Source organism: Gouania willdenowi, chromosome 3 (assembly GCF_900634775.1).
Source record: "Gouania willdenowi chromosome 3, fGouWil2.1, whole genome shotgun sequence".
Taxonomy (NCBI): Eukaryota; Metazoa; Chordata; class Actinopteri; order Blenniiformes; family Gobiesocidae; genus Gouania; species Gouania willdenowi.
The window spans coordinates 5945631-5972864 of NC_041046.1; the positions used below are offsets into that span (position 1 = coordinate 5945631).

Here is a 27234-nt window from a genome sequence, read left to right on the forward strand (position 1 = left end):
TCATTCCTTATCTAAAGCCAAATATGAGTTCCAAGCGTGTGTTTGTGAGGAGTACAGTACAGTTGTCCCAATCACTCAATAGGCAGGGAGCTAAAAAAAAAAAAAAAAAGGAGGATTCTGGGACTGGGATATTGGATTTGGGCAAAAACCCTAAAAGTGTGTGTGTCCACCATGTTCCACCAGACTTCATCAACTTATCCTAGCGCCGAAGAAACGGCTGAAATTAGGATAAATGTAGATGAGCACACAATGGGACAATGGTGTGTGTGTGTGTGCGCGTGTGTGTGTGTGTGTGTGTGTGTGTTTGTCACCATTGCATCTTAGCCTTGACTGACAGATCCTTAGAGATCGTCTGTCACAAATCTGTTCACCTTTGACCTCCCACAGAGTTGTAAAAAACACTCGATTTCCCCTAAGACGTTAACAACCTCCTTCTGTGTGTGTGTGTGTGTGTGTGTGTGTGTTTGTGTGTGTGTGTGTGCGTAGTGTAACCCTGAGGTTAAAGAGCAATCTGCAGCCAATTAGGCGCTTCACTAGGAAGGCCCTGCTTCCTTGAATAAGAGGAATGCTCTGCACGCTTAACACTGGGGTGGAGGGGGGGCTTGACTGACTGCTAGGATATATCTTTGTGTATATTTTAGTGTTAATTTTTGTGTGTGTGTGTGTGTGTGTCACAAAAAGCAGGGGTGTCAAATTAGTGCTGCTTTGCGTTTCCATGTATAAATGATATAAAGGAATTGTCTATATTTATTTGATTTGGGGAAATTTCATCAAATAATTTGAGGATTGAGCAAAATTTTGGAAAAATTTGGGATTTTCTCTACAATTTCAGAGTAAAAAATGACTTCCGTGAAAAAACTGCCAACCACAGCAAATATTGTAGAGTTTCACTGAATTTGTCACAAATTCAATGAAACTTCTTTTTCCACTTGAATAATTGTAAAGTTTTACTTCTAAATAAATGCTGTTTGTGTTTTTTAAATGTATTAATTTGCATAAATGCCAGTATTCATGAGATACAGTGGTTTAAAATTTAAATTTCAATAAATAATTCCAATGAAAAGTTGATTTATTTAATTTTTGATATTGCCAACATTTCTGAGCTTAAGTTCTTGTGGACATTTGCCAGATATTTCACAGCCCTTTGCAACCGTACTATACTATATATACACAACTACATTATCTGGTATTTTACACTGTTTTCTCATCCATTTTTACTTTACAATTTGGATTTTTTAAGGGGCCACAAATAACACATGTGACATAAAGTGTCTGCTGGTGGTAATTAGGTGTAGAGGAGCCAATGAATGGGTTTAAAAGTTCACCATCTTTAAAATAACAGATACCGTCCCAAAGCAGGTGATCAATATGCATCAATAAAAAGGATTTTACATTTCATTGCATCTTTTCTAAAAGAAACGTTGGTGTCCATACACTGGATGTATTGTATGGTTAATAATGGGGTTAGACATTCATTCCAAGCCTTTAAAAGGTGAATGATCATTGTACCATGATCAGAATCATTGATCGCGATAAGTGACTATCTGGAAAGGAAGGGATTTAGAGCTTGGCAGAAGTTTGAGTGTTTTAGAGTTTTATTATAATAAAAAAACAAACTCTGGGAGGTGATATTACACTAAAACTGTTAAAGCTTTAGGAATCTTCACTCTCTTCAGTCTCTCTGCATCACGTACTTTCATAACATTTGGTCTCTGACTTGACTGCGTTCTCTTCCTTTAAACACACTAAAACAAATGAAATAAAACCCATTCCAAGTAGAGTGAGAGGGGAGAATGTCTATCCACATATCCTTTACCTGCCCCCCCAACATAACCCCCCCCACCCAGTAGGGCAGACCATCCGTCACAGTAGAAGCAGAGAGGATCAGGCTCAGAGTAATGAGCCATAAGCTCCCTTACACGTGTTGATGCGCCACTAAATAAGATCCATTTAGCTAGATTTAGCTAGCCTAGCATCGCTACATCCCAGCAGTGATGGAAGGAGGAGGGGACGTCGCCCTGTACACGCCTACACAAAAGCCACACCCACTCTCCACTGTGTGTAGGTTCTGATTCATCTGCGACCATGCATTGGTGTGTGTGTGTGTGTGTGGGGGGGGGGGGGGGGGGGGGAATACACTTTAGGACAGTGATCCAGTTTCAGAAGACAGACAGAGGCGATTGTTCTCCAGTTACACACTTTTCTCTGAGACTTCAGGGCATCACTGTCAAGTGTGGGAGCCATCAGGGAACTAATACACACCATCCTGTGTGCGTGTGTGTGTGTGTTTTGGCCCGGGGGCCAAACTCCGGCCCTTTAGCGCATTCGTTGGAGAAAGTGAAATTGACGACGAAAACATGAATTATTGTGTAAGTTACCAAATCATTCAGGTGTAAATTGTTGTTAAAGGAACTCTAGATTTTTCTCAAATTATTCCACAAAATCTCTCCAAATCAAATAAAAGTTGGTCAACAAAAAAAAAAAAAAGAAAAATCAAAGGATATTGTTGTACAGAAACAGAAACAAGCTGGTCAGAAAATGGATGGATGGATATTTAAGTATCTGTCACTTATTGCTTCGATATTGTTGATGCCTTCCATACGTTGAACAATTTCAACATTAAAGTGCCCAAGTTTGCACTTCTAGTTCTAAATTAGACATTTTCCCACCTAACCCCTGCGGCCCACCTGTGATTGAACTAACACCCCTGCTTTAGACTGGACTGATTGAGGCTACTCAAACACAGATGAGTGATTGATGCATTGGTAACACTGGTAGCACTGGTAGCATTGTTTGCACTGGTAGCACTGGTAGTATTGGTAACCTGGTAGCATTGGTTGCACTGGGAGCAGTGATAGCATTGGTGGCACTGATAGTACTGCAAACACTGGTAGCATTCGTAGCACAATCGGGGTGAAAGAGAACACCACTATTAATGGTAGCACTGGTAGCACTGCATCGGTAGCATTGATAGCATTGGTTGCATTGGTAGCACTGACAGCATTGGTTGCACTAATAGCACTGGTAGCTTGGTAGCATTGCTAACACTGGTAGCATTGTAAGCACAGTCGGGGTGAAAGAGAATACCACTATTAATGGTAGCACTACATTGATAGCATTGATAGCATGGTAGTATTGGTTGCACTGATAGCATTGGCAGCACTAATAGCACTGGTAGCATTGCTAGCACTGGTAGCATTGTAAGAACAGTCGGGGTGAAAGAGAATGCCACTATTAATGAGATATCTATTTTACCCACCAGCTCAGTCTCTCTCTCTGTTACGCCTGTTTTCCTGCGGCCCTTATTATCTGTACACTTGAACCCGGGGATAACAATGAGTTCACAGAGATTGAGAAGTGCCGAGGCCTTAATTGTATGTATTTAGTCACGCAAACAGAGGCAATGGCCTGAGAACGCCTAGTTAGCCAATGACATCATTTAGCCACACAGCCACTTTAACTCAATGGGGCTGCTGTGGCATAAAGCTTCACTGCCCTGCTCTGTCTTTGTCTTTCACCAGGGAACATTCTACTGGTAAAATGTGCTTTATTTTTTAAATAAAATAAAACACTTATCTGACTGTAACATGATCTATAAAATACCCAGAAATAGCCGTTATTATTGGAATAAAAAAATCCTTTACATCAAAGTATATTAACAAATGTTCATTTAATTTATTTTAAAGTATGTACAAGTGTATTAAAAAAAACACAAATTGTTAACGTCACACGCTGCAATGTCAGTGTCTCTATATTATTATTTTTAATTCACATCATCATTCCGTAGGTGTTTCGAGTTTTTTTTTTTTAAATTTACATGATTTATTTTTAATTATTATTTAGTATTTTTAGTAAGACAATGGTGCGTCCCAAGGTCAGAGCATCTGATAAAGCTCTGTTTAAATGATGGAAAACGTGATTGAATGAAGAGATAAAACCTAATTTAGACCATAATTACACGTCTTGATATGTTTTTTTGGTATTAATCTGGCAAACAGAATAAACCTAAATTCAGTAACAAAATTAATGCAAATGTGTCTGTAATTTATGTTTGTCCATCTTGAATCTCAACATTTCATTAATATGTTAAGGTTTCATTTATTCAGACACATTTTTCAGGAAATTTACTTTGATCTCCTGACATGTTTCGACTGTCAACTGCCAGTCTTCCTCACAGGCGTCCGTTGATCGCTTTGATGTGTCCTTGACTTCCGTGTTATAATTCCAGCAAGTTCTTTTTTTTTTTTAAATAACATGTTAAGGCTTCAAAAAAAACACGACATCAAAGTCAATTCAAATTAAACCTGAACATCCATCCATCCATTTTCTGAGCCGTTTGTTCCTGTTTTCAGGGTGGGGGGGCGGGGGTTGAAACCATAACATATTATTTAAAAAGATGACAAAATGAACTTACTGGAATCAACCATTTTATCGCACAATTTTATTGTGAATGTTAAAACATTGGAGATTGTTGCTGCGACTCACAAACGTGATGGAAGCACAGAGATATTAATGTTGCACTCGGAACAAGAGGGTGTGTGTGTGTGTGTGTGTGTGTGTGTGTGTGTGTGTGTGTGTGTGTGTGTGTGTGTGTGTGTGTGTGTGTGTGTGTGTGTGTGTGTGTGTGTGTGTGTGTGTGTGTGTGTGTGTGGAGAATGCAATGGAAGGGTGCTTCTCAAGCAGGGATGTCAGCACTTGAAAAATCAATCACCATCTGGGCTCATTTCATACAAAGGACAGAGGGAGGGGAGGAAAAGACACACACACACACACATGCACACACACTTATACACACACAAGTTTTTGTATCTTTCATTTTTCCTAAAAAAAACCAAAAAAACAAAACAAGCGAGGGCACAAAGTGAACAACAGCTCGCTGAACCTTTGTGTCGCCTGTCTTTGTGTTCTAAGTGAACACTTGACTCTTTGCTCTGGATGTGGATGCGAGCAGACATTCATTTATTTATTTATTTCAAGGTTGTAGAAGAAAAAAAAAGGAGCATTTAGTCAGTGTAGAGTTTGGAGGGAGCAGCACAGAGGAATTCTTTTCCTGGGGGCCTATCTAAGCCATTAGAGCTGTGCTATGTGAACGCTGCGCATCAGGGCGAGGTGTGCAAGGTCACCCAAAGCAAATATAGGGATAAGAGGTAAGGAAAGCAAAGATTCATGTGCTCGAGTTAGCGCTTCAGGTCAGTGGGTTCATCTGTTGCTCAGGCACAGCGTCGCCTGTCTGTTGCTCAGGCACAGCGTCGTCTGTTGCTCAGGCACAGCGTCGTCTGTTGCTCAGGCACAGCATCGTCTGTTGCTCAGGCACAGCATCGTCTTCGTTTAGAAGCTTCCAAAGGCCTGTTTTTCACCTTTTTTATTACAGAAAAGTGAAGGTTTAACACAAACAAGTGTTTTTAACGTGTGCACAGAGCAGAGGCTTTGCAGGTTGAATGCCGATGTGTGTGTTTGTGTAAGTGTGTGTGTGTGTGTGTGCCTCCTTTCACTTTCACACAGCTGTGTGAGAAATAGCAGCGGCAGGCAGAGGCTGCTGATGCAGCGAAAGCATTTAATACTCAACAAACAGTTATCTAAGCCCATGTCCAATAGCTAGACACCACTGTAATGTGACCTACATATTAAGTGAATGAAGTGTATGTGTGTTGGGGTGCAGTGGGAGGACAGAGGGGCTTTAGGACTGAAGGGGAGCTCATTCAAATGTTTGCATGAAAACGTTTCTTCTTCCTTTGCTTTTCGCTGTCCTCACTTAGACTCTTTTTTTTTTACCCACTTCTCCAGAGCAGCACAGAGGCATTGAACTCTCGCTTTATTGTGCATTTCTATTCTGTCAAAAGAGGCAGCTTCTTTAAAAGTCCATGAAATGACACAGAAAAGTACCTTTTTATACGTATTTCAGCTTCAAAAATCCATTATAGTGATAAAGCAAACCACGTCATTCAAAGATCCGGGACTTTATTTTCTGCATTTCTTTTTAAATTCTCAGTTTGAATGCTTCAAAAACCAAAAGTTAACAAACTGTGATGTTCTGTGATTGGCTTACTGGGTGGACAAAAGGGCGTGGTTAAAGATAGTCCCAGAGAGCACAATTAAAGAGTACCTGTAATTATTTTAATTATTTAAAAAACAATAATAATTGTGGACAAAGTGACAATAATTAGACTACGACTAATTAAAAAAAAACCAAAAAAAAAAACCATTCTATTCTATATTTATTCTCAGCTACTTAAAAAACAAAACTAGGATTTTGATGAAATCCAATCATAGATCATGTGATCTTACTAACATTAATAATGCCATCCAATATCAGGTTGTTCCTGCCTTCTCTGCCTTGTTTTTTCTCTCTGACTCTCTTATTTTTCATCTTTTTTTTAATCATTTTATTACATTTCTTCAGTGTGCATTAGTCTTTAAACCTTTTTATCTCATTTTACATTTTGTCAATGACTTTAGAAATATTCTGCGAAGCACTTTGGACGACAGTAATTTCATGATGATGATAATGATGATCAATGCTAATTTAATCTAAGGAAGAAGAAGAAGAATCCACTCCTGGCTGTTCTAAAAGGACTTTTAAAGCAATGCAAGAATCCAATAGAACCTCTACTATTATAGAATCTTCTCATTTATGTAATATTTATTTATCTATTTTGAACGAACGAATAAAAAAAAAATGAATTAAAAAGAAAACGAACAAACAAATCTCAACAAAAATCTCTATGAAATAAAAAAAAAGTCAATTTCAATATGATACACGTTTAATTCATTCAACAAGGGAAGTCCTACCCCCGTTCTTCACCATTAACAACCACAAAATCCAATAAAATAACCTAAATTGACAATACAAATGAATAGTCCAATCTAGATATTAAGAAAAACAGAACAAAAACAATAAAAACAATAAAAACTAGAACTGCAAGCAGTTATGAAAGGGGGCCAAGCCTTCCCGCGCGACTCGGACCCCAGGTTTCATGGAGCCCGTGGAAGTTCGCACAAAGGATGAGGGGCTTGTGGCGAGCGTCAGGACACAGGCCAACGTGCCGTTTGCTGTGAACAGGTGGATATGAAGTTTTGGAAGATGTGACTTAAAGTGTAAAAGTTACAGGCCAAAATGTGTTTGCACCCATTTTAGCGCCACCTAGTGGTGCACTTTTTGGTATGTGTGATCTCTGTGCTCTTCTATAGTTACCCTGTAAATTTCACAGCCCTCAACATATTACTTCAGCTGAAATAAAGGTTTGTTTATTTATATGTTATGTAGTAATAAGCCACGCCCACTTTGACCAATCGCAAATAAATTTGAGATATGGCCTCAGGAGGGACCCAAGATCATACCCACCAAATTTGGTAAAAATTGGTATTGCTATTTAAGAGATACAAATATTCCATTATTGCAGCGCCCCCTAGTGGCGTAATTTATTAAAATTTTTCTTATACCCTTACAGTCACATGCCAACCAAGGATCTCAGATTTGGTGTTGTTAGCATTTATTTTGACCGAGATATGCAACAGTTATGCATTTTTATAGCGAGCGAGAAAAATTTACTCAGTAATTATTCACGCAAATTTTTAGCCAACAAAATTATTTTATCAACTTTAGATCAGGTCCAAATGAAGACTCTACGTGTCAAGTTTCACGCTAATTGGACAAAACTCCAAAGAGGAATTTGAAAAAGTCGGTTTTTGATATGTTGTGACTTACAAAGACCAATGTGCTGTGGGAGTGGGCGTGGCAAGGCTGCAATATCGGTATCGTATTGGAAGTGAAAAAGTTGCATCGGGACATCCCTAATTGGGTACATTGTGTACTCTACGGATGGCTCTTTTCTGTAGTGTGCGCTTGCAGATGAAATTGACTACAGGTACTTTTTAAAGCCCATGGGCTGTCATTAGAAGCAGCATTGAGCAGCTTTAACATTGCTGATTGAATCAAAACACGCTATCGGCCGTGCACGCTATCGGCCGTGCACGTTTCCTGGCCACATGAGCAGGTGTCCATAAACACACCACTGTATACTGGGATCTGTGCTCCTCACAACACAAAAACTCTTCTCTTTTGTTTGTTTCTACGTGGACTCACGGCTGCTGCTGGCATTAGGAGGGATCGACAGTGAGCTTCTGTCACCAAACTCCACAGCACTCGTTTGAACGCACCTAATTTCTTTGCTTAACAACAGCCGACTCGTTATTGTAGGGAAGGATCAAAAACGCTGAGATGATATCAGGAAGACAAGCTGCCATCCCAAAAGAGAAGAGAGGAAAGCAGCCGCTCCGTGCAACATAAATAACCGTTATGAATCACGCTGTCGTTCCTCAGACACAATCCACTTTGGTTTGAGCTACAGTTGGTGGAAGGAAGGAGAACCTCCTGCAACGTTTGGAAGAAACGCTGAAATCAACACATTATTTTGTGTTTAAATTATACACGAAAATAAATAATATTTCTGCCTAAGAGCTGCATGTTTTACCAAACCTTAAAGCTGCTGGTGATGCTTTTTATTTCAGTGTTTTATTTTAAATCAGATAAAGACATAGTTTAGGCCTCATAGATCAATAAATTCAAGATCATTTGCTTGAGAAAAAAAGGAAAAAAGGCTGAATTTGCCACTTGAATGTTTTGTTTGAAGACTTTAGTGCATTGCATTGTGGGATGTAGAGTCCTCTAGCTCAACCTTGGCGTCACGACACACTTGGAGGAGGTCGCCAGATACCTTGAAGAAACTAAGAATATCTTTTGAACAATTTGAGCTATTTTTGTTTATTTTTACTCTTTTCTGCATCAACACCAAACTTGACATATTTTTGCTCCTTTTATTGCATTAATTGCTACATTTCTTTCTTTTCCATCAAATTACAATGTCACCTTTTTTCCACTTGCAAGATATTTCCTTCACTTATAAACCCTCTTCACCACTTTTTTCCACCTAATGTCACATATATTGACCCATTATTGTCACTTTTAACCTCTTCTCATCAGATTTCAAGCTTATTTTTGCTATTTTAACCACATTTGTCATGCCCATTTTTTTGCCACTTTAAACCAAATAATCCCACTTTTCAATTGTTGTTCTAGTTTGTTCTCAGTATTCCCAGTGATATCACCTCACTGTGCCTGACATTCAATCATTTGGATCTTTTGAATCTCAAAATAAACCTATGTTGAGAAGTCAACTTTAGCAGAGTTTTTGTTTTCACAGTAAGAATGAAGCAAAAAGCCTTCCATGTATCCCACAATGCAATGCGCCAAACTTTTCAAACAATGTCAATAAACAGATTGTTTACAGTGGAGATGAAAACTATATTTTGAACATTAATTTTAATCTCTTAAAGAGTAACTAAACTCCTTTGTTTTTGCTGATCTGCCACTTGGAGGAAATTAAAAAATTGTCTTGATTATGGGCGGGGCTTCTGGAGCATTTAAGACACGCCCAGTCTATACTATAAAATCTCCAATAAACAATCTATATTATGCTAATTAGCTACTCATTACTGAACATACGTCTCTATTCACTCTTCTCTGAGTCCAACCTACTTAAATGGCATGACCAATATTTACCACAGATTGTAGAGTCCACAGCTGATATTTTCATAGGAAGGGGCGGGGCTAATGACGTAAGATAGTCCAATGACTTTACAGAACCTTGTTCTCAGCCAATAGCAAAATGTAATCTTAATAGCTGGTTTTCAAAACGTTGAGTTGGACCAGGATCAATAATCAGTACTACTAATTACTTTCAGCAAAATCATTTTGTTTCTTTTTTATTAATATGTTAAAGTTTCATTTATTCAGACAACTTTTTTCAGGAAATTTACTTTGCTCTCTTGACATATTTTGACTGCCAACTGTCAGTCTTCCTCATAGGCACAGGCTGATAGCTTTGGTGTGAGCTTGAGTGATTTCTGGGCGTGGCCAACTTGACAGTTCTGTCAGGCTGACCACGCCCCCTGTCATAAATGTCAAAGTAAATTTCCAGAAAAAAGTTGTGTGATTAAATGAAAATGTAACATATTATTACTACCTAATACCCAAATACATTTATTTTCAGCAGTAAAAAAGTGCTTTTGGGGTTTAGTTACTCTTTAAATCTTTAAATGTCTTTATCTGAAAAATGATTTTCTCCAGCAGCATTAAAATATTTTATATTAATATTCTTAGTTTGTCATATTTTTACCAATATAAAGTTTAACATTACATATGTCAGCGTAATTGTTTCATTTTCTAATCCAAAGTTAAAGAAGCCAAAAAGAGACCAAGGCATAAAAGAGACGATAAGCTTTAACAAAGAAGTTCAGCGTCAAAAATAACGTCAGTCAGAATTATCACTGAATCGTCTCTTACAAACAGTTGGAACAATGTAAAAAGTGTATTTCTGGTCTCAGTGGGGAGGAAAACAAGGAAAAGCCATCAGAGATTATCCTTCAGAACGTTTCCTCTATCAGACCATACATTTAAAAACCTGCTCAAATCCAGCCTGTATTCAGAAAAAGTCCTTTTGTAAAGTCTAATACATCCCAATGTGTCCATCAACAAAGGCCCCGAGCCTTGCTCTCCATCTCCACTCTCTGTGACACTTTAAGTTTACGATTGTTCATCAGGTCCGTGGGTGGCTTTTTTTATCCTGGCTCCATTCTTCCTTTACTTCTTTACAGCGTTAAGGCCATTGAACTACAAGCGCTGCTATAAAAATTAATCAGGATTAAAATGACCTCACACACCAAAATTAAAGTTGCTCAATGTACACAATAAGGGCCTGTATCTTTTCTTAAGATGTTCTCAGCTTCCTTGGGAACAGGATTGTTTCTTGACAAAGTGGTCTCCACTCAACAATGAGCACCTTTCAAACACACAGGGTCTGCCTTTAGAGGGACGGATTTCACATATCAATCAAAGGAAAGAAGGGGTGTGTGTGTGTGTGTGTGTGTGTGTGTGGGGGGGGTGCATGTTAAAAAAAGGAGCCTGGTTTGGTGAGAGCGCTCATTCAGAAAGCATGGGTGTATTTAAATGGCGTACATGTATTTCTGCTACTTTTCATCATGAGTTTGGAGATGGAATGAAAGTGAAAGTGGTACTTTTTAGGGTTTTTTCAGGTGTTTGGGCTCAATTACAGATTTAAATTACAATTACATCTTCAATTTTCCAGGTTACATTACAACACTAGTGTTGGGGTCAAATACATTATTTAAATTACAATTACATCTTCAATTATCCATGTTCAATTACATAACCAGGGTTGGGGTCAATTACATTTTTAAATTACAATTAAATCTTCAATTATTCATGTTCAACTACAATTAAGTTGACCAGCGTTTTTTTTTCCCATTTCAATAAAAATTTCAATTCTTATTTTCTCTTGAAATCAATTAAAATTATACTCTCAATTACTAAAATGCAAAAGCAATAACAATTACTGAGCCTTATAAATAAGCCCATAAAACGCAACCTTCCTCTTGTGTTAGCTTTATGTTAGCATCTCTAATGCTAACGGGTCACTTTTGATCCATGTCTTAAATCAGTTGTAAAATACATTTAAAATTATTATTCATCATTTAATTTCATGTTAATCTATTCTATACCCAGTTAAACTCCCTTATCCATAAAAATATTGATTAATTAATATTTTGGTGTGGGTGTCTGAGACATTTTTGTGTTACTATACCCCTCAATGTATTATTATTATTATTATTATTATTATTATTATTATTATTATTATTATTATTATTATTTTATTTATTTATTTTTAATGGTAAAATTATCCTCAAAAGAAATAACAAGAAAAACTTTGTCTAAAACATGTTTTATTATTATTAACTATTTACGTATAAGACATAACTGTAACGTGGTTCCACAGGTTTGTAAATGACATTCATGATTTTCACGCCAACTACAATTACAAAGTCAATTATCTGAACTAAATTACAATTCATTTACGATTACAACAGCAACATTTTTTTCATTCACCATTACGACTATATTTACGTCATAATTGTAATTAATTACCAACTACGCGATTACATTTATAATCAACCCCAACCCTAGAGGCCACAGCCACCCACTGCGCCACTCGTGCACGCCGCGGCGGCAGCTTATCATGTTTAAAATGACTATGATGTCATCGGAGGATTTCTCAGCTTTATTAAAGCACTGCAGCCCAGATATATAAGACACATAAAACATAGTATAATTACAGGCTTATTTATGGGCACACCTTAAAGGTCTTCTTATTGGGTCACCAGCTACACGCCTCCACCGCTGTATTTAGATCATCTCTGAGTTATAGTTCAGGGAATAAACATCAATGCATATCATTTTAACAACAAATATGTAAAAGTTTACTTAAACCAGGAGTTTCAACCTCATTTCAGTTCACAGGGCAAAGATTTTAGGCAAAAAAAATAAGATTATCGTGCCCTAGTTTGTACTTAAACATTCTACTTCATTTAGAAACATGTTGATTGAAAATTGTGAAATTTAGGGAAAAATTAAATGTTTTCAACAATTCACAATCAAAAATTTGAATTTGTGGACTGAAATGATTTGGTAACTTACATCAGGGGTTCTAAACTTTCGGGTCAGGACCCTATTTGGAGGTTGCGAGACATATAGTGAAGGGGTTGCCACATGCCTTCAAGATCAACAATTTGAGCCCATTTTTGCTTACATTTATCATTTTCTGCCAGTACACCAAACTTCTTATATTTTGCCATATTTTTAGTCCTTGGAATGTATTTTTGTTACATTACTCCCATTTCTGACACTTTTCTATCACATTTCAATGACTTTTCTCCACATTTTTTCCACTTACAAGACATTTAGAGCACTTTTAAACCCTTTCCACCACTTTTCCACCTAATGTCACATATGTTGACCCATTATAGTCACTTTTAACCTCTTTTCATCATATTTCATGCTTTTTTTTTGCCAAATTAACCACATTCACAATCTGTCATGGCCATTATTTGCCAATTTAAACTAATTCTTCATACTTTTTAATCCTATTTCACCACCTTTTCCTCCATTTCTGGTCACAAATTGGAATCTCCAAAGGACCAGATTTGACCCTCGTGCCTTATGTTTGACAGATGGGACTTAAACATGTAAGTCTCATTGAGATTCAAATCTCATTTATAATAGAGACCGATGGATTAGTTACTGTAAGATTGCATACCTCAGTGGATTATATAGTGAGTATAAGTGGTATAGATATTAAATATTTACACTGTTCCCATTTACTTACTCTCAATAATTTGACTCTTTGACCTCCTTAGACACAAGTCTTTTTTAAAGTAAACATAATAACTTTGTTTCATTTTATTAAAAATGAAACAACCTGTCAGAGTCACAAATGCACACACATGCACAAAAAATACACAACATCTGTGCAAATGGTAAAGGAAGTATTTTCCCATGTTTTCTCTGTTGTTGGACGTCAGGCTGATGTTAAAGCTAGTATCAGTGAAACAGGAGAAAAACTATTAGTATTCATGTAGTGCAAGTGTGTGTGTGCGTGTGCATGTGCTATTTTTAAATGGGGGTGCTGAGAAAGTGTTGAATTGGGGACAAGGCCGCCTTGCACCGGGCCGTGACACAAACTTATGTTAAACCTAATTAGATCATGATAATAGCTTTAGGGCCCCAGTGATCAATGCTACAGGTCTGTGGAGATCAACTCTCCTTAAGTTTTTAAACACACACACACACACACACACACACACACACACACACACACACACACACACACACACACACACACACACACACACACTATCTGTGTCTGAACAACACGTATTCAATAAAAAAATTTATATTTTAGTCGTTCACAAGGAGGATTTATTAATTTAACACCACTGGTCACTATATGAGTGAAATTGACATTCCAGGCAAATCATTTGGGATGTTGAAAATCATTTTTCCTAATGTTTGTTTAACATGGAGTTAAATGATGAACCATTCCATTACCTTTTTGTGGTAACGGAGTGGAGTGGACAACATGAACGTTGGTCACAATCATCACACACTGAGCTATAGGGATGGGAATTGAAAAGAATTTAGCGATTCCGATTCCATTATAGATTTGATTCCTTATGGATTCTCATTGGTTGAGGGAATTAAGAGGTGTTATACTGTCACCAGATAAAATGAATGGACATCTTTAAATGAAATGTAAGTAAATCCAAATAAAGAGGCACTGATGAGCGTGAGGAGGAGAGCCTTCCTCTCTGCTCTGCTGCTGTTGCTGCTGTTGTGCACCCGTCCCACACTATGTCCACTTTACAAAAAAACTTGCTGACAGAGCAGCTTTTCTTTCAGCAACCTTACAGAGGAATGTCAGACACTGAGCCCACAGATCACTCTCATTAAACTAAACAATGGGCTGCTTTCATTACCAAACTGATAAAACGCTCTGTTTCGTTCTCGCGTATCTGCGTATCTGTAACATTCTAGTGGAGATTAGTTGTTGGCAGCACAAAATATCAGCTGTACTTTTTTTTTTTTTTTTTAACTGTGCCTTTTTTTTTTATAAGCCGACTTCTACAAACAGACGCACTGACTTAAATACTTAACTGTCAAGCCTTTGAAACATTTAGACTGCTGTTTATTTATTATAGTTATTGGTCACAGTTCACACTCTCCTTTTGTTTTCATTGAGAAAATCAGTGAAAAATTTTAACTTTTCACCTTACTAAATGTAACAGTTTTAGATTTAACATAATAACATGATAAATCAGTGTTTTGTGTTCAGAAATTCACAAAATGTGATTATCGTAAAATATTACGGTCAGATTTGGAGTGAAAACGTTTTAATTGGTTCACATATGTCATTATTAGTAATTATTTTAAAATAATGATGTTTTTTATGAAAAAATGATCAAATAATGTACAATAGAAAACAGGGACACTTTAGCAAACTAGTAACAATTTAAATTTCTATTAAACTGCAGTGTGACAGTGTGAAGATGTACTAAATGTATGTCAAACTTATTGCTGTGCCTCAGCAGCTGAATGTAAAAGAGTTCAAGGTTCAAAATGTATTCTTTAGTTCTCTCATATTAACATTCAGATTTTCTATACCTACAAGTTAGATTATTTTTGCTCTTTAATTTAATGGACTATCTTGGTTTAAAAATTTAGTAATAACAGACTGGCATTTAACGAAACCATTTATGTTTCACACCCCAAATTTTTCAGTAATTTTCTCAGTGAAAACAAAATAAATTATTACACATTTTGCCTTAATAAATGTAACTGTAACACAATAACTTCATAGATCAGTGTTTCGTTTAGAGGTTTACAAAATGTGATTAATTGTACATTATTACGGTCAGATTTGGATTTGAACTGAAATAGGTTCACATATCTATCATTATTAGTAATTATTTAAAAAAAAAATTCAAATAATGTTCAATACAAAACAGGGAAACTTTAGCAAACTAGTAACAAATTAAAATTCCATTAAATTGCAATTGACATACATTCAGGACATCTTCACACTGTCAAACTCACTGCTGTGCCTGAGCCGCTGAATGTAAAAGAGTTCAAATTTATTCTGCAGTTCTCTCATATTGACATTGGGATTTTCTAAACCTACAAATTATATTATTTGAGCTCTTTATTAGGCTAACTCTGGACTTTATTACTTATTTACTTGAATCATATCTAGAAACCTAAACTAAACCAAACACGTGTACTTTTGACTGGTAGTTCAAGCACATGTATGAATATTATTATAATTACCTTTTTCGTATAAGGGTCAATGATTTCACCGCATATTTCCTAAAATGAACATCATCGCACAAGGTTTGCATGAAAATGATGACGGAAATAAATGTACAAATACTTATAAATCTTCTACAGGACTATCATATAACTAAATTAGGGCAGAAAACCATGGCAAGACAGTTTCACCACATGATATTTACTACATATTTGGTATCTTTTTATGCATTTAAAAGCTTTTTCTTAACTAAAAAACATGCAAACATGACATAATATTTAGGTGGTCAGATATTTGTCACTTTAAGAATGTATTTGTATTCATCAAAAAAAGAAAAGAAGCGGGCAGTGGATATAAAATATATATATATTAATATATATAAAATTAATGGCCAGTTTAGTTCAAAGATGTATCTGTCCATTAAAGTCACTCAACAAAGCTGTGCTGTGTGATATATTGACACCTGAAATGCCAAATTGACATCATTTAAGATTCCAACGGTGAATGGCGAGGTGTTAAGCTTTCCATGGCGACATCTATCTCTCGCCACCACCTTGAGGGCATCTTTTAAGCAGAGGAATTTCCACATTACGTGGCATTAACCTCATTAGAAAACACTCTTTAGCTGCTCTAAGATAAAATTGATTTACAGCTGCCATTTCCGCCACTGCTCTCGATCAATGGTTAAACTATCCCGTTTATGGCCCCGTGCACACGCTCGGCTCCTTTCCCCAGTTTTCTTTAACTGCTCTTTAATTCCCCGCCACCACCCCCTTCTATTCTTGTCCTGGTGCCAGGTATGTAGTCACATACAGGGAACAGAGCTGCTCTCTCGTTCCCACTGGTAGAAAATGGACAGAATAACTGGCAGATATCTTGAACTAATTAAGCTCAAAGTTGCTGTCTTGGTGTTTTTTAGATATGCACGTTTTACTCGCACTCAGCATTTTTTGTGTGGGTGGTCCTAATTGAGGTCATATCTTAAAGTGTTGTGTTTTGCTCTAACGTTGCCGGAGCTCTTCACTCTTTAGGAATGTGATGAGTCGAAGCAGCTGCAGATGCATGGCTGTGTTTATACCATCATGTTTTCATAACCACAATCCTGGGACTAAAAAGGTATGCATGTATGGCTAATACTTCAGAAAAACGTGGTTTCGTTGGGAAGTTCATCCCTCACCTGGCTTTTCCCGTCAAAACCAAATGTTTTCTTCTTATAACATTGCTCATACCACAGCTAACTTATATAAAATGCCTTCAGTTTCATTGCTAGGTACTGTATGTGGGTCCAATTCCTGGAATGGACATTTGTCTGTGATACGTCCTTGTTTTTAACTGTTAACATTGTTTCCTGTCTTCGTAAAGGTCACTAGTAAAGGTCAGCCCAACACGGCAGCGCAGACAGGTTGGACTCATTATCTTATCCTTCAGTTTGTTTTACAATGACAATTAACACATTTATTTATTTATTCACTATCAATATTATTATTTAGGCCTGTAAATATTATCATGGAAATGCATTTAAAATGATTAACTTTTAAATGAGAAGTTTATTACAATTTATGTCAAGCTCACTGCTGTGCCTCAGACGCTGAATGTAAAAGAGTTCAAGGTTCAATTTTTTCTGCAGTTCTCTCATATTGACACTGTAATTTTTTAAACCTATAAGTTTGATACTTTGTGCTCTTTAATTTTATGGAAATTATTGTTTTTTTTTTTTTTTTTAAATAGGTAATATGTTTGGTAATAACAGTCTTTAGTCAAACATTTTAATCAACTTCATCTGTATTAATAGTAATTCTTTTAAAACAAGGATCTTTTTACAAGAACATTATTAAATATTGAACAATTTAAAACAAAAAAACTTTAGCAAACTAGGAACAAATTGCATTTCCATTAAAATACAAAATGTTACTAGTTTGAAATGTGCAAAGTGTATGTCAAACTCACTGCTGTGCCTCAGCCGCTGAATGTAAAAGAGCTCAGGGTTCAAATTTATTTTGTAGTTCTCATAGCAACATTGAGATGTTCCAAACATATAAGTTTGATTATTTGTGCTCTTCACTTTAATGGACAATCTTGTAGGTTTTTCTTAAATAAATAATGTGTTTGGTTTGTTTAAAGCTATTATCTTTTTAATAAGAACTGTATTATATCATGTACAACACAAAACAGGGAAACTTTAGCACACTAGTAAAGGTTTGCAATTTCCATTAAAATGCAATTAACGTTGCAAAGATGTACTATATTTATTTTAAACTTACTGCTGGGCCTCAGCCGCTGAATGTAAAAGAGTTCTAAGTTAAAATGTACTCTGCAGTTCTCTCATATTGACAATGGAAATTTTCTAAACCTATATTATTATTGTTATTAGTATTATTTAAAAAATATATATATGTATGTTTCCCCTTGTACTCTGGCTTCCTCTCACAGTCAAAACACAGTTTATTTAGTGTTTGAATCGACTTTGGTAGTGAGAAAATGAGTAAGTGTTCAACATATTATGGGATGGTCTCCTTTCCTCCACCACGTTAAAGGTCTTGCAATTTATTTACGAGAAGCTTCGGTACCTCTAAAGGCAAATTAAAACCTAAAACCTGAATCAGAACAAGTCGGTTTAGAAGACAGACCCTAACAGAAGATTAGCAGCTCATGTTTGGCAGAAGAAAAAAAAGATCCAATACATTGAAGCTAAAACTATAGGCCTTGAGTTGGAGTTGAAATGTTCCTTTAGTCTTTGTCAGTATGTGTTGAAATCAGTCAATCGGGTAAATCCAGGGAACCTCAGAGTGGATTAGAACTTAGCATTAATAAAAGTATTTCTTGGAAATGAGCGGAAAGCTACTTTGTTTCTTTATGAAGTCACTAGCTAACACTGTGTGGAGCTAAGTCGAGCAGAAAATCTACAATTCATGTCTGTAGCCAAAACGTCTGTGTGTGTGTATATATATATATATATATACACATATTACGCCCACTTCTGACAGCTTGGGTTATATGGACGTTTAAGCAAAACGTGCACTGCTGTATTTCTTTGAGAAATCAATAAGACCACCATTTCAGCTTCCCTTCCTTCTCACACTCTGCCTCTGTCTGGGAGAATTGATCGGTGTGGATGGAATGATATCAACCAACAGATAGAATGACACGCCCTGCTCCATCCTCTTTACCCTCCTTTCACCACACTTTGGAGGCATGAATAAAATATGTGACCCTTTTTTTTTTTCCAAGTTGCAATTCACCATGGTGTTAGTTTGAGGAGGAATACGGTGCGCGGGGCTCACAGGGAACTGTTGGTAGACACGAGGGAGATGAGAGTCGGCTGGATGCCATCGCTCACTGTTCACAGCCACTCTACAAAATCCCATGAACTTTCTGACACTTGCTTTTCTACTTAAGGTGGCAAAGAAAAGAAACGCTCAAGAATAACGGTAGAAAATGTTTTAAAACAAACATAATAACATGATAAATCAGTGTTTAGTTTACATGATTAACTTTTTTATAAGAACTTTATTGCAATTTATGTCAGGATTATTGCTGTGCCTCAGCCACTGAATGTAAAAGAGTTCAAGATTCAAATTTATTCTGCAGTTCTATGATATGGGCATGTTCTAAACCTCTAAGTTAGATTATTGGTGCTCTTTAATTTAATGTAACTGACAATGTGAAGATTTACTAAATTTATGTCAAACTGCTGTGCCTCAGTCGCTGAATGTAAAAGAGTTCAAGGTTCAAATTTTATCAGAATTTCTCTCATGACACTGAAATTTTCTAAACCTATATTATTATTATTATTATTATTATTATTATTATTATTATTATTATTATTATTATTATTATTATCTAGACCTGTAAATATTATCACGTAAACCTTTTGCCTTCATTTGCATGCAGTAATTATTTTAAACCATTGTTTTTTTTAGTAACTTTATTAAATAATGTACAATACAGGGAAACTTTACCAAACTAGTCACAATTTTCATTAAAATAACAGTGCAATTTACTAGATTTATGTCAAACGTATTGCTGTGCCTCAGCAGCTGAATGTAAAAGAGTTCAAGATTCAAATTTATTCTGCAGTTCTATGATATGGGCATGTTCTAAACCTCTAAGTTAGATTATTGGTGCTCTTTAATTTAATGTAACTGACAATGTGAAGATTTACTAAATTTATGTCAAACTGCTGTGCCTCAGTCGCTGAATGTAAAAGAGTTCAAGGTTCAAATTTTATCAGAATTTCTCTCATGACACTGAAATTTTCTAAACCTATATTATTATTATTATTATTATTATTATTATTATTATTATTATTATTATTATTATTATTATTATTATTATCTAGACCTGTAAATATTATCACGTAAACCTTTTGCCTTCATTTGCATGCAGTAATTATTTTAAACCATTGTTTTTTTTAGTAACTTTATTAAATAATGTACAATACAGGGAAACTTTACCAAACTAGTCACAATTTTCATTAAAATAACAGTGCAATTTACTAGATTTATGTCAAACATATTGCTGTGCCTCAGCAGCTGAATGTAAAAGAGTTCATTGTTCAAATCTATTCTGCAGTTCTCTCATATAGACACTGAAATGTTCTAAAGCTATGATTAAGAATATTTGTGCTCTTTAATTGAATGGACTATCTTGGTTATTTGTAAAATTAGTTTCATGTTTTAGTAAAAACAGACTGGCATTTAATGTGGTTCACACTACATTAGTAGTGATTTTATCTGTGAGGGGAAAAAAAAGCAATTATTACTCATTTCACCTGATTAAATTTAACTGTTTCAGGATAAATTAAACAATAGATCATGGCTTTTTGGCCAAAAAAAAAAAATCCTCAACTTTACATCCTCAGTCAAAGCATATCCACATACATCGATGTATCTACTGTGTCATGATTACAGTTTTGTTATCTCAGCATCCTAAAAAAGGAGCCATGACGTAAGGTTCTGGTGTGAAGTGCTCACTAACATCACCGTGCAAGGGAAGCTTAAAGCAGCGCTGATATCAAGTGGAATGAATCTGTACCCAGGGCTGTGTGTATCAGAGTTGCCATTATCAGATGACTGCCATATACTCATCCACACCTTGGCTAGATATTCCCAATATGACGGCAAAGAGCTTTCCACAGCAGGACAAGAAATAGCTGCTAGATGAACCAACCTGAACACAGGCCTGCACAGGGTTTTTCCTTTGGAATACGAGTAATTTTCCATCCAATAAGCAGTCAAATATTTGGTCACATGCACACGTGGAGCAGCGTGAGGTAATGTGGACTGTTCTTATCTCCATGATGGAGGATGAAGGAGCTTAAGGGCTTGTTTCCTTTACAGAGGTTATCTCAGATAGGAAGCAGCACCTGATGGGCTTTTATTTTCTATTCCTCTGTCACTACGCGATATAAAAAGCTCATTTGGATCGGCACTCAAAGCATGCATGTTACCATGTTTAAATTATAGCAGGGGTTTCAAACCTATTTCAGTTCAGGGGCCAAATACGGACAAGTTTCATCAGAAATGGGCCGCACGCAGAGGTGTGGAATCAAAGAATTTCAACATTAGTATAAATAAAGGGTGGACAGGGACAAGAATTCAGCCAGGCATTTTGTGTCCAGAACAGTTCACTACATTATCAGTGACAACATGTCAGTAATAATCAACATGTGGCTCTTTATGTCTTCATTTTATTCCCCTAGAAAACCTTAAAAGGGGGAAACTTTAACTTTAACCCCTTTGAACCTATTTCCATTGGCAACTTCCTTTGTCCCATATTTGCCCCTTTTCAAAAAGTTCTGACACATTCTTCAGACTTCAGCTACAGTACCTTTTGCCCATAAATACCTCTTTTTCCTATTTTTTAAAGTTAAGTTATTTTTGACACTTTTATGGAAATTTTTTCCCCACTTTTTATTGAATTAACTGCCCAATAAATACCACTTGTTTCCTTTTTTCCCTACATTTTGCCTCTTTTTGTTCCACATTTCATTTTTGCCCTTTTTCGCTATTATTTGCCACATTTTGCCAATTTAAGATGCCCTTTGCCATTACATACCACCTGGTTCCTCTTTATTCACCCATTTTTTGGCCACGCTTGACTGCTTTTGGCCTATTTTAGTCATGTTTCACTCTTTTCTTGCCATGTTTTTACCACTTTTGGACCATTTTTGGCCACTTATTACCATATCTGCCTCCACTCGCTCGTCAAAAAAAGAAATTGATGGCCCACCGGGACAATGCCCAGTATGTCAGATGGCCAGTCCACCCCTGGTATAAATTGTTTAAAAGTATGCAGTATATAAGGCACTGACTGTTTATTTAATTTGGGGAAATGTTGTCAACAATTTGACGATTCTGCAGGATTTTTTGGTAAAAATTACTTTCATCAGAAAACTGCAAACCTCAGCACATATTGTAGAGTTTCATTGTGACCAATTCAATGAAACTCCACTTTATTAAGTGTCTTTTAAGAGTTCTACTTCCAAATAAATCTGTTAAAATGTGGGGGTTTTCTTTTAAAGTGTATTATTTTCCATGGATGACAATATTTGTTTGGATAAGATACAGTGATTTAAAATGACTCCCAATTTCTGCTCAATTTCAATAAATAATTCCATGAAAAGTTACTATTTTTCAAATATTGTGAGCTTAAAATTTGCCTTTACTTTATTATTATAGCTTTTTCTGACGTTGCAGAATTTTGGCACGTTTAAATTCCATCAGCGTTTGACAGATTTTGATAATTAAAATATCAAAATGTGTCCAAGAAAAACTCAGCACAGGGGTGCTTGTGTTTTTGTGATTTGTAACTTTAATCATTTTTTTTTTTTATTGGTAAAAAATGTCCTCATTCAGCCTTTTCCACCTTTTTCACTTCAACTTCCAGTTTCAGCTGTTCAGCCATTCATCAACGGATTTCAACCATTCAACTTTTAAAATATTCAGGTGTAAGTTGTCTTTAAAGAGTTTTCTTCTACTTTTCTCTATGTTTAACTGTTTTAAACCTACAGCCCTTCAACTACAGTGACTTTTCCGCTCCGATCCCATTTTTAGAGTGGATGGATGAGCAGCTGCATCCTCACTGAAGAAAATACAAAGATTGTAGTTTATAATGTTTGCTCAGCCATGTTTACTTTCCCCTGTGGGCCGATTTGGTGTTTTCAAGGGACAGATTTGGCCCCCGGGCCTTGAGTTTGACACATGAGTTATAGTATGTTTACATGTGTGACATTATGAGGACTTTTCTCCACATAATCCCCTGTTCCCCACTCTGCAGCTCTCACACACACACACACACACACTGTAGTCGTTTCCATAAAAGCCCTGAGTCACCTCAGACACTCACCTCAGTCTGTGTGTGTGAGGGCGGGGCTTGTGACGGCGTTAAAGCAGCTTCAGCTCCTCTCCTGGTTGGCCCTGAGCACGGAGCCCTGTGGGAAACAGAGAGAGGAGGTAAAACGCTGAGTTCACTAGCATCACTGCAGCCCCCCCCACACACACACACACACACTCTCCATTAGCACCGTTCCCTCCTCAGGAAGGGCTTTCCCTCCTGGAGAGAGGAGGAGGAGGAGGAGGAAGGTAAGTCAGCTGACATCACCCCACACCTCCAGCTCTCTGCTCCTCGTTCTCCTCCTATTCATCATCCTACTCACGTTGTGTAAAATAGTAGTAAATTTAATCTTAATAATTTAAATATGACGCCTGCATTAACATGTAAACACCAAATCTCGTGATACTTTATATCAAAACATAAAAAAATACTTTCCATCAAGCCAAGTATATTGAAATATATTGTACTGGATTTGATTTATTTATTTTTGAAGATGTAAAAATAAAACAAAAATACATATATAACGTCAAAACAAGATAACTTCCAAAGCAAATCAAAAACACAGTAGGAAGACTTAGTAACACTTTATTTGATGTTTTATACATAAAGGCTGACATTACGCTGTCATTATTAGGACACGACACCTGTCATTAGCGTTAATAAGGTGTCATTAGGGCCGTCATTACGTATCGTTCGATACCTTAACCCTAACCCTGTGTAACCCTAACCCTAATAGATCCCACCACCTAACCCAAAAAATGCCAACATAGCTCCAAAGGTGTCTTATTCATGCTAATGACAGATAATGTCAGCCTTATGTATAAAACTTCAACTTAAGAGTTACCGAAAATATAAATAAAACATTTACACGTTCAAAACAGGAGTAGGAAGAAGTCTGATTAATTTAATCCTAACCCTCTTATAACCAGTATAACCAATTTATCGATAAGCTACTTACACGCACACGCACGCGCACGCACACACAAACACACACACACACACACACACAAAGAATGTACAAGTAAAATTACTAATTTACAAATATGCTCATAAAACTACTAAATAACTAAATTACAGTAATGTGAGTACTTGTAATATGTTACTTTCACTTATGCCCATATATACAAGTTATAATTATAATATAAACTGCCTACATACATATGAACACAATAATTATTGTATTAATAAAGGTGGAGATATAATGTACATAGAACCAAATGTATACACATATATTTACCAACGATAATATATTTTATTACATATTTACTCTGTTCTACAATTCTTACAACACTTTCAGTTGTAGGCTATTTATATATATATATATATATAAACAACATGCATGCAAAAGATTTACAGTATGTGCATAAAATGTGTTTGCATGGACAAAAAGGTATATATATGTATCTATATATATATAAATATATATATATATATATATATATATATATGCAGGCCATTAAGCAACACTTTGACACCTGTGTTATTTAATACCCACAGGAGCTTTCCCTCCTCCTTTAATCAGACTTTACTAAAAGCCGCTGACAGAGAGAAACTGTCGTTCCTTTATCTCCTCTCTGTGTTTACTTACTCCTGATTTAATAAAAAAAAAAAAAAAAAAAAACCTTAGAGCGGCTGAGACTCAGATCACAAAAGAACAAATGACGTGTGAGAGTGAATGTGATAAACACGTAACGACTCGGCACCAAAAAAAACCTAAACAATGTCATCTGCTGCAGAAGGATATTTCTTTATTAAAATGATGATTTTAAATGATCTATATTTATTTGATATAAAAAAAAATAGATTTTAATACTTCTGACTGAGAGGAGAGTCACCTTCGATTTTCTGTGCTGGGAAAAGCTCAGTTGAGACAAGAGTGGGAGGCGGGTTAAAGGGAAGCTCGATACAAGTTATCTTTAATGGACGAAAAGAATGGATTCTAAGGAGAAAAGAAGAGAATTAGAGATGACGTATATATAAAAGAAAAGAGACGAGTTAAAGCTGACAGCTGTGTTTGGTGCAGTCAGGTTCTGAGGGTCAGGAGGTGATCAACACACACACACACACACACACACACACACACATTAACGGTCCCCTCCCTCGTTAAATGAAAGTTGGACGTAATATTCTTCTTGTCACCACAGCATCTGATGTCGATTTCACACAGCGGTGAAGTCTCGACAATCTGCTCTGTGCACCCAACACGTGAAGGAAAGGTGTGCACTAGGCTACACACACAATAACACACACACACACACACACATCCCAATGAGTCATCTGCAAATTGATGCCCATGTTTTGTGCTACCACCTGTTCATCCTGGAAACCAGTTTAAAAACCCAGTAAGAGTTTAACCCGTTTTGTTACACGGAGCCAGAACTGTGTGTGTGTGTGTGTGTGCGCGTTCTTGTGTGTGCGCGCGTGTGTGTGTGTGTGCCCCCGTGTGTGCGTGCCCATGTTTGTGTGTGTGTGTGTGTGTGTGTGTGTGTGTGTGTGTGTGTGTGTGTGTGTGTGCCCCTGTGTGTGTGTGCCCATGTTTGTGTGTGCACATGTGTGTGTGTGCCCATGTTTTTGTGTGCCCATGTGTGTGTGTGTGTGCCCATGTGTGTGTGTGTGTGCACATGTTTGTGTGTGTGTGTGTGTGCCCCCGTGTGTGTGTGCCCATGTTTGTGTGTGCCCATGTGTGTGTGTGTGCCCATGTTTGTGTGTGACCGTGTGTGTGTGTGTCCGTGTGTGTGTGCCCGTGTGCCCATGTGTGCTTGTGTGTGTGTGTATGTGTTCCTTCCTGAGCCGTTCTGCCACTCATGAGACACGTTTCAGATAGGTAACATGTGTCAAACTCATGGCCCAGGGGCCAAATTCGGTCGTTTGGAGCATCCAATTCAGCCCATAAGAGAAAATAAAAATGAAATGTGAAACATGAATCATTGTGTAAATGAAACTCAACACTCCTGGTGCTATTATTGCAAGACTGCAGTCATGTTTAATGTTAAATTGTTGAAAAAAAACTCAAAATTCTTCCAAAATTTATAAATTTTCCTCAAATTATGATACAATATTTTCCTTAATTAAATAGAAACTGGTGACAAAATCTAGGAAATGTAAAGTAAAGATCCAGTTGGGACTGATATCTGTCGGTTTATTACATATTATGTTAAAATTACTGCTCCATAATTCGCCCCTGAACTAAAATGAGTTGGGCACCCCTGAGATAGGGTGTCACCGCGCATGCGCGCGCAAACACACACGCACACACACACACACACACAGTGGTGCTTTATCCAGTTGTGTTGTTCGTTAATAAACGGGATCAATGAACAACAGGGACTTAAGTTTAGCCACATGGAATTATCTCATTTTAGTGTATTTTTGTCATCATTCTGCATATTTTTTGTAATTTTGTGTATTTTTGAAGACATTTTTGTGTATTTTTGTAACGATTTTGCATATTTACTGTCATTTTAGGTTTTTTGATGTTTGTGATGATTTTGCATGTTTTATGTCATTTCCGTGTATTTTTGTAATGATTTAGCATATTATTACACAACCACTTCATTTTAAATCACATCTCTAAAGTTATTACCAGGGCTCTCCAACACAGTGCTCGCGGCCCCCCAGCTAGCTGTTCCAATAGCAGCACTAGTCACAGTGAACTCTGTCTAAAATCTGATTTCAACTCACAAACTTACTCACTAGATTTAAATACTGTTGCACCTGTGAAGTTTTTGTTAAATTAACTGAAAAAATTCAATGTTTATTTTCACTGAAAACATTGAGACAGAGATTGGCACCGGCAGACCCCCGTGACCCTGTTAAACGGGAATAAGCGGGTATGAAAATGGATGGATGGATGGCATTGAGACAGATGTGTTAAGGTATCACATATTGGCTTTTGTTAAAGATGCTGCGGATTTGGTGTTTAGATTGTGATGCTTATTTTTATTGTTTAAGAAGAAAAGTGGAGTTTTATAAAAGTTTAAGAACATGATTTGATTAGTAAACAAGTAGTTAGTGGCTGGAATAACAGGAACATGACGATTACCCGTTTAAATTTTCAGAATTTGAAAATAAAACAATGGCATAAATGAAAATAAATGAATATTTCCTCACTTTTGAAGTGGATGCTAAGTTTTCCTTCATTATTGTTCCGTCAAATTAAAGTAAAACCAGAAAACTGTAGTTT

General features: G+C 36.5%; 1 protein-coding gene across 1 annotated transcript in view; it reads right to left on the reverse strand.

Moving 5' to 3' along the window:
- Positions 1-27234, reverse strand: part of znf536 (zinc finger protein 536) — a 281007-nt gene that overhangs the window by 192535 nt on the left and 61238 nt on the right. Inside the window, exon 3 of the mRNA XM_028441311.1 lies at positions 23064-23148. The gene's annotated coding sequence lies outside the window, so the exon portion shown is untranslated. The remainder of the gene's footprint in view (positions 1-23063; positions 23149-27234) is intronic.